This window comes from Gallus gallus, chromosome 34 (assembly GCF_016699485.2).
Source record: "Gallus gallus isolate bGalGal1 chromosome 34, bGalGal1.mat.broiler.GRCg7b, whole genome shotgun sequence".
Lineage (NCBI taxonomy): Eukaryota > Metazoa > Chordata > Aves > Galliformes > Phasianidae > Gallus > Gallus gallus.
Genome location: NC_052565.1, coordinates 778,327 through 787,510, shown reverse-complemented (window position 1 = coordinate 787,510; position 9,184 = coordinate 778,327). Strand labels below are relative to the sequence as shown.

At 60.3% G+C, this 9,184-nt stretch overlaps 1 long non-coding RNA gene across 1 annotated transcript; it reads right to left on the bottom strand.

The window, feature by feature from the left end:
- Positions 1-3,447: 3,447 nt before the first annotated feature.
- LOC112530920 lies at positions 3,448-7,052 on the bottom strand. Its single transcript, XR_003072640.2, has 4 exons — positions 6,759-7,052; positions 5,352-5,439; positions 3,812-4,330; positions 3,448-3,768 (listed from the first exon to the last, which is right to left on the bottom strand). It is a non-coding gene; the product is annotated as an uncharacterized LOC112530920 (long non-coding RNA).
- Between the last annotated feature and the right edge of the window lie 2,132 nt (positions 7,053-9,184).

The window sequence follows — 9,184 nt, the reverse complement described above, 5'->3', positions numbered from 1 at the left end:
TATGGGTGCCTATAGGATCCATATGTGGTCCCTATGGGGTCCGTAGGCTTCTCAGTGTGGGTATATGGGTGCCTATAGGGTCCATATGTGGTCCCTATGGGGTCCGTAGGCTTCTCAGTGTGGGTATATGGGTGCCTATAGGGTCCATATGTGGTCCCTATGGGGTCCGTAGGCTTCTCAGTGTGGGTATATGGGTGCCTATAGGGTCCATATGTGGCCCCTATGGGGTCCGTAGGCTTCTCAGTGTGGGTATATGGGTGCCTATAGGGTCCATATGTGGTCCCTATGGGGTCCGTAGGCTTCTCAGTGTGGGTATATGGGTGCCTATAGGGTCCATTTGTGGCCCCCATAGGGTGCATACCCATACAGTGCTGTAGGTCTAGGGGGGGCTCTGGGGGTCCCATTCCCCTTTTCCCCCAGGGAAGCACGGGGGGGGACGGGGGGGGATGGACGGATGGATTGGGAAACCCCATTGAGTGTTAACCCCCCCCCCCAGTAAAAAAACAACCCCAAACCCACCAATTTCTGCCCCCAAAATGAGCATCCCCGGGGGGATCCCCCCCGGCCGCAGGTCCTGGCAGGTCACAGCAGCGATCTGAGCCCCCCCCAGGAGCGATCTGAGCCCCCCAGCAGCGATCTGAGCCCCCCCAGCAGCGATCTGAGCCCCCCAGGAGCGGTCTGAGACCAAAACGAGCATCCCCGGGGGGGTCCCCCCGGCCGCAGGTCCTGGCAGGTCACAGCAGCGGTCCGTCCCGACCCCTCCTTGCCCCCCCCCCCGTGCCCTTTTCACCCCACACTGCCCGAGGACAGCCGTGACCCTTTCACCCCCCCCGCCCCGCTCCATCGCTCCGCCGTCATTAACGCCGAGCAGCGGATCCGGAGCCGCTTTGACAGATGAGAACGCGGGGGTGGGAGGGGGGGGGGGTCGAGGCGGGGGGGGGGGGGGGGGGGGAGAGAAGAGCGCTGCGCCAACCGGGAGCGAACGGGGAGCGGCCATCCGTCATCCGAGCTGAGCCATGCAGGAATGCGGATGGCTTCATTATATGGGGGGCTGTGGGGGGGGCGGGGGGGGGGGGGTGGAAATGAGCGGAGAGGGGGGAAGGGGGGGGAAGGATGGAAAAGGAGGAGGAAAAGGGGTGGGGGAGGAGGAAGGAGGGAGAAAAGAGGAGGAAGGGGAAGAAATGAGTGGGGAGGAAAAGGAGGAGGAAAATGGATGGGGAAGAAGGAGGGGAAAAGGAAGGGGGAAACGGGAATAAATGAATAGAGGGGGAAAGGGTGGGAAAGGAGGAGGAAAAAGGAGGAAAAAAGGGGGGGGGAAGGAGGAAAGAAGAGGAAGGGGGAGAAATGAGTGGGGAGGGGAAGGAGAGGAGAAGGAGAAGGAAAATGGATGGGGAAGAAGGAAGGAAAAGGAAAAAAAGGAAGGGGAAAAGGGGGAAGAAATGAGTAGAGGGGGAAAGGAGGGGGGGAGGATGGAAAAGAGGGAGGAAAAAGGAGGAAAAAAAGGGGAAAAAGGAGAAAAGGGAGGGGAAGAAATGAGTGGAAGGGGAAGGAGAGGAAAAGGAAGAGGAAATTGGATGGGGAAGAAGAAGGGGAAAGGAGGAAAAGGAAGGGGAAAAGGGGGAAGTAATAGAGGGGGAAAGGATGGGAAAGAAGGAGGAAAAGGGAGAAAATATAGGGAGAAAATGAGAGGAATAGAAGTGGGAATGAGGAAAAGGAAGGGGGAAATGGATGGGGAAGGAGGAGGGAAAAGGGGAGGAAAGAGGGGGGAAATGGAGAGAAAAAGAGGGAAGAAGAAAAATGGAGGGAAGGGGAAAAGGGGAAATAACGGAAAGGGGAAAGGAGGAAATAGGGGAGGAAAAGGGAAATAAATGAGAGGGGAAAGGAGGAAAAAGGGGAGGAAAAGGAAAAGAAAAATGGAAATAAACGGATGGAAAAGGGAGGAAAAAGGAGAGGAAAAAAAGGGAGAAGAGAGAAAAAGAAATGGAAAGGAGCACAGCACCCAAACCCCACAGTGTCCCGAACCCCATAAGGTCCCAACCCCCCCCCCTCACCCCACCCCATCCACACCCCACAGCACCCAACCCCACAGCATCCCCAGCCCCACAGCACCTCCAATCCCAAAGTTTCCCATCCCCACCCCAAACCCCTCACCATCCCAAACCCGCCCCATCCATACCCCATACCCTGCACCCCCCCCCAACCCCACAGCACCCCAAATCCCCCCCCCCCCCCCCATCCCGGCTCTGTGCCCGGTGCGGTCCCGGCAGCCCCGTCCGGCCGCGGCTCTCTGCCGCCCCCCAGCGGCTCCACCCCGCACAGCGGCTCCGCTATGGCCCAATACGGCCCAATACGGCCCAATACGGCCCAATACGGCCCAATACGGCCCAGTGCGGCCCCGGGGTGCGGGGAGGGAGGGGGGGATGGAGGGGATGGGGATGGGGGGATGGGAGAGAGAGGGATGGGGGGATGGAGGATGAAGGGATGGGGGATGTGGGGATGGAGGGTGTGGGGATGGGGGGATGGAGGGATGGAGGGATGGAGGATATGGGGATGGGGGATGTGGGGATGGGGGATATCAGGATAGGGGATGGGGGATGTGGGGATGAAGGATGCAGGGATGGGGGATGGAGGGTGTGGGGATATGGGGATGTGGGGATATGGGGATCGGGATGAAGGATGCAGGGATGGAGGATATGGGGATGGGGGATGTGGGGATGGGGGATGCAGAGGTGTAAGGAAGGGATAAATGGTGAAGGGAGGCAGAGATACAGCATATGGGGCTGCAGGGCTGAAGGATGGAGGATGTGGGGATGGGGGATGGAGGGATGGGGGATGTGGGGGATAAAGGATGGGGGGATGAAGGATGCAGAGGTGTGGTAAGGAAGGGATAAAGGGTGCAGGGGGGGCAGAGAGACAGCATATGGGGCTGCAGGGCTGAAGGATGGAGGATGTGGGGATATGGGGATGGGGGATGTGGGGATGGGGGATGTGGGGATGGAGGATGGAGGGATGGGGGGATGGAGGATATGGGAATGGGGGATGGAGGGATGAGGAATGTGGGGATGTGGGAAGGGGGATGGGAGGGAGGGAAGGAGGAAGGAAATAGGGGAGGAAGGAGGGATGGAGGGATGGAGGGATGGAGGGATGGAGACGGTTTCGCTCCGGGGATTCGCAGCAATTCCCATCCGCGGGAGGAAGGAGAGGCCGAGAGAGGGGGAAGATTGAATTGAAGCCCCGGGGCCATTAACCCGCTGCCCTGGCCCAACTCCAGCTGCAGTAATTACATTCGCCCTGATTAAAAATTTCCCCTTCGTTTTCAATTAGCTCCGCCGTCCTTCTTCGCTTCCCTCCTCCCCAACCACAGCGCTGTGCGGCTCCGCAGTGCGGCTGCTCTGCAAAGGGGAAACTGAGGCACGGGGGGCTGGGGGGGGGGGGGGGGAGGGGGGGGGGGCGTTGTGGCACCTGTGGGGCACAGTGGGGCACTGCATGGGGGGCGATCATAGCGCCTATGGGGTATTGCTCTACACTGGGGCTCCTATGGGGCATCGCATGGGGGTGTTGATGGTGCCTATGGGGCACCTATGGGGTATTGCACTACACTGGGGCTCCTATGGGGCATCGCATGGGGGTGTCCATGGCATCTATGGGGCACCTATGGGGTATTGCATGGAGGTGTTCTAGCGCCTATGGGGCATCTATGGGGTATTGCACTACAGTGGGGCTCCTATGGGGCATCGCATGGGGGTGTCCATGGCATCTATGGGGCACCTATGGGGTATTGCATGGGGGTGTTCTAGCGCCTATGGGGCACCTATGGGGTATTGCACTACAGTGGGGCTCCTATGGGGCATTGCATGGGGGTGTCCATGGCATCTATGGGGCACCTATGGGGTATTGCATGGGGGTGTTCTAGCGCCTATGGGGCATCTATGGGGTACTGCACTACAGTGGGGCTCCTATGGGGCATCGCATGGGGGTGTTGATGGCGCCTATGGGGCACAAACAAGAAGGGAGAAACCACATTCTCCCACCCTGACAAAGCAATGAGGATAACGACCCAAAAAAGGCATTTTTTTGCCCCAAAAGCACCCATGTGAAGGCGCAGTGCTGGCAGCAATGTGGGGGGGTGGATCTTCTCTCACCCCATCTGTCCGTCTGTCCGTCCCGCTGTCTCCCCTGTGTTTATCTCTCCTATCTCCCAGCTGATCTCACTCCACCTCTGTTCCCCACACTGTTTATTTTGCTGCCCATTGCAGTGTCTGTTTGCTCTGCTGCCCTTCAGCCTTTCTGCTCCTCTGCCTCTCTCCACTCAATGGTTTCCATTTGATGGCTGAAAGGAGAAAACCCACTCAGCCCTTCCCTTCCCTTCCCTTCCCTTCCCTTCCCTTCCCTTCCCTTCCCTTCCCTTCCCTTCCCTTCCCTTCCCTTCCCTTCCCTTCCCTTCCCTTCCCTTCCCTTCCCTTCCCTTCCCTTCCCTTCCCTTCCCTTCCCTTCCCTTCCCTTCCCTTCCCTTCCCTTCCCTTCCCTTCCCTTCCCTTCCCTTCCCTTCCCTTCCCTTCCCTTCCCTTCCCCCACAGTGTTCAGCTCTGTTACACCCATGGTCTCCCATTCCTCCTCCTTCCATCCCCCATCTCTCCCTCCTCCTTCCACCTCTCCATCCCTCCATCCTTCTTCCATCCATTCTTCCATCCCTCCATCCCTCCTCCTTCCTCCATCTCTCCATCCTTCTTCTACCCTTCATCCTTCCACCCATTTTCCCTCATCCTCCCATCCCTCCATCCTTTCTCCATCCACCCTTCCTCTATCCCTCCTCCATCCCTCCCTCCATCCCTCTATCCTCCTCCACCCTTCTATCTCTATTCCATCCCCCCAACCTCTTCCATCCCTCCCCCTTCCCTTCTTCCATCCCTCCATCCTTCATCCCTCCATCCCTCATCCTTCCATCTCTCAATCCTTCCTCCACCCACCATCCCTCCATCCCTCATCCTTCCCTCTTCCATCCCTCCCTCTTCCCTCCTCCCATCCTTCTATCCCCCTCCGCCCTTCCATCTCTATTCCATCCCTCCATCCTTCCTCCATCCCCCCAACCTCTTCCATCCCTCCCCCTTCCCTTCTCCCATCCCTCCATCCTTCATCCCTCCATCCCTCATCCTTCCATCTCTCCATCCTTCCCCCACCCACCATCCCTCCATCCCTCCCCCTTCCCTCCCTCACCTCCATCTCCCCACCGCTGCCTCCTCCCTTCCCCCCCCCCAAACCCCCACGAAGCCCCATAGCTCAGCACCACGAACCATCCTCACCCCCCCCCCATCCTCCCACCCCCCCCAACCAGGAAATTAACGACCCCCAACCCCAAAAGCTCTCCGCTATCTGAGCAGCCATTTGGTGTCCTGGCAGCGGCGCGGGGGGAAGGCGAGGCGGTCAGATATGACAACAGCCCTGAAATACGGAGGCACTCCGTTAATATATGGACCGCATTCCCTGTAAGAATTATTTATTAGGAACTTTTAGTTACTAAGTGGCGCGGTGATGGAGTGCCCTGGGGGGGGGGGGGGGGTTGGTGGGGGGGGGTCCGGCCCCATTGCATTCACACTGCGGTGCAGCGGCCGTCTGGGCGCACTCGAGGATGACCCATAAAGCTGTCAGAGCTGCAGTAAATCAGGGATGCCTGAGGCTCCAGGAATTCCCCTCCGACAGCTTTGGGCCATATGCTGAGAAATGGGGAGGGGGGGGGGGGGAGGAGTGGGGGGGGGGGTTGGGGGGTTGGGGGTGGGGTGGGGGGTGTGGAGGATGGGGTTGTATGGGGTGATGTGCGTGGAGGTGTGGCGTTGTGGGGTGTATGGGGGGGGTCTGACCGTGGAGGAGTGACCCCCATCACCACCTCTGGACTACATTTCCCATGCTGCACCTCGGGGTCACGTGGGTGGGTGGGCAGCACCCCCCCCCCCCCCAGTGCATTATGGGAGATGTAGTCCCCAAAATGGGCAACTCAGGCACTGTGAGGGCCTTTTCTCACCCAAAAATGGGTCCTCATCCAACCCCCACATCCCAATCCAACCCCCAATCCACCCCCATCCCCCCACCCCCCCCGTGTCCCCCTCCCTCCCCCATACCTCCATCCATCCCCCTTCTCCCCCTCCACCCCCCACATCCCCACCCAACCCCCCCTCCATCCCCATTCCCCCTCCATCCCCCATTCACTCCCCATTCTTCCATCCCTCCCCCATTCCCCATCCATCCCCCATCCCCTATTTATTCCCCATACCTCCATCCATCCCCCTTCTCCCCCTCCATCCCCATTCCCCCTCCATCCCCCATATACCCACCTAACCCCCCATACATCCCCATTCCCCCTCCAGCCCCCATTCCCCCTCCATCCCCATTCCCCCTCCATCCCCCACGCCCCCACTCACTCCTGTATCCCCCTTCATCCCCCATTCATTCCCCATACCTCCATCCACCCCCCGTTCCCCCTCCATACCCCATTCCCCATCCATCCCCCATATACCCACCCGACCCCCCATCCATCCCCATTCCCCTTCCATACTCCAGCCCCCATTCATTCCCTATACCTCCATCCATCCCCCATTCCCCCTCCATCCCCCATTCCCCCTCCATCCCCCATTCCCCCTCCGTCCCCCATATACCCACCCCACCCCCATCCACCCCCTCTCCCCACTCATCCCCAATTCCCCATCCACCCCCCCCATCCTCCCCCAACCCCCCATCCATCCCAATGCCCCCTCCATCATCCCCACCCCGTGTCTCTGTCACTGCTGGTGCCGTGGGATCGGCGCCGGCCCTCGAGGTGTCCGTCCTGCGGGTATTTAATGGCCCTGTTACCGTAAAGATGCTGATTCATTAATGGCCGAATTAATTACGCCTCGTAATTTGTCAGGGACGTGTCGGTTCGTGCCCAGACACATTAGGGCTGGGGATGCTTTCCTCGTGGATAAAACATAGAGCAGAATCCAAGCGGGAGCCCCAGCAGCCCCAACGGCCCCACAACCGCCCGTCCCCACTGTGCCGAAGGACCCCAGAGCCCCCAATGTCCCCCCCCCCACCCCATACCCCCCCCATCCCGGTCCCATCGGGCCCCATGGGGGCGATTTCTGCTCTGAGCTTCATTTTGGGCCAAACCCATTACTTTGAAGCCCCACTTTTATCCCCAACCCCCCCCCCCCACGGGAAGCACTGCTGGGAGATACCCCCAAAGCCACCCCAAAGCCCCCCCATCCCCAACACAGCACCCCAACCCCGACCCCAACCCGGGCTGCAGAGCCCAGGGGTTGCCTCTGCTCATCTTAATTTAAAACCCATCTTTGCTTCACGTCCCCAAATCCCCCCCCCCCATCCCCATCCCCATCCCCCCCCCCCATAATCATGATAAAGCAGGAAGCCGCCATGCTGGACAGCTCCGATTTTTCTTGTTGACACCAAATTCCCGATTAACGGATCCCAAACAGAAATCCTTCTTCATCACAGCTGCCCAATGCAGTGCACCGATAACCCCCCCCCCCCCCAAGGGCATGGGGAGACCCCCCAGGACCCCCAGTGGATGGGGCATGCCCCCCCACCGGGACCCCCATGTCCCCTGGGTCCCCACTTTGGGATGTTGAGAAGCGTTGTGGTGTGGGTTTGGGGTCTGAGGGCACCCCCAAGGTTTGGGTTTGGGGTCTGAGGGCACCCCCAAGGTTTGGGTTTGGGGTCTGAGTGCACCCCCAGGGTATGGGTTGGGGGTCCAAATGCAGCCCAGGGTGTAGGCTTGGGGTCTGAGCGCCCCCCCAAGGTTTGGGTCCGGGGTCTGAGTGCACCCCAGTGTTTGGGTTTGGGGTCTGAGTGCGTCCAAGTGTTGTGTTTGGGGTCTGCGTGCACCCCCAAAGTTTGAGTCTGGGGTCTCAAGTCCACCCCAGGATTTGGGTTTGGGGTCCAAGTGCACCCCAGGGTGTAGGCTTGGGGTCTGAGTTCACCCCCAGGGTATGGGTTGGGGTTCCAAGTGCACCCCAGGCTTTTGGGTCTGGGGTCTGAAGTACATCCAAGTGTTTAGGTTTGGGGTCTAAGTGCACCCCCAGGGTGTAGGTTTGGAGTCCAAGTGCATCCCCAAGGTTTGGGTCTGGGGTCTCAGTGCACCCCCAAGGTATGTGGTACCTTAGGGTGGATGTAGGGGTGCGAAAAGCCCCATATCCATCCTGCCCCCCCCCAGTTCCCAAATAGAGACCCCAAAGGCTGCAGAGATGGTGCTGGGAAGTGACGCCGCAGTGACCCCCATGGGAAGGGGGGAGGTTTCACGGCGCACCCCCACATCCCTATGGGGTCCCTCAGGGCTGCAGTCCCCCCCCCCCCCCCAGAAGGAAAGGAACAGTGGGGTTGGGGGGGGGCGCTGAGCTGTAGGGGCAATAAATCAACACCTGGAGCCGCACGCTGGACTTATTTGGCTGCAACCGCGCCGGGAAGCATCTGTGCTGCAGCCGCCTGGGGGCCCCCGCCCCATAGACCCCCCCCCAACCCACCCCCCCACGTCCCTTTGTCACCACGCAGCCCCCTCTCAATAGACCCGAGTTCATGAACCCGGCAGCAGATGGGGAACCACACAACAAAGGCAGCCTCGGCCCCCCCGGCTGCATCGCCCCGCAGGTGGGGGTTTGGGGAGACCCCCCACCCCACAGCGACCCCGAATTGTGGGGTGGTTGTAGGGGTGGGGGGGGGGGTGAGGGGTCCCCCCATCCTTCCTTCTGGGCCCCATGTGATGCAGTGCACACACACACAGCACACCCACGGCCTCTGCCTGACTGGGGGGAGCTGGGTGGGGGTATAGGGGTGCCCCCCCAACCCGAGTACCCCACATGGGGTAAATCAACTTGGGGGGCAGAGGATGGGGGGGACAGGGTGGAAGCGATGGGGACTGAGGACCCCCGTGTCCTTATCTTGGGATATTCCCATCACCTGCACCCCCAAAAAGGGGTGGTACCCACAAATAGGGGGTGCACCCCCATCCTGTACCCCCAAATAGGGGGTGCACCCCCATCCTGTACCCCCAAATAGGGGCGTACCCCCAAACGGGCTTGTACCCCCATGCTGTACCCCCAAATAGGGGGAGTATCCCCATGCTGTACCCCCCCAAACAGGGATGTACTCCCATCCTGCACCCCGAAATGAGGGTGCGCCCCCATCTTTCAGCCCCAAA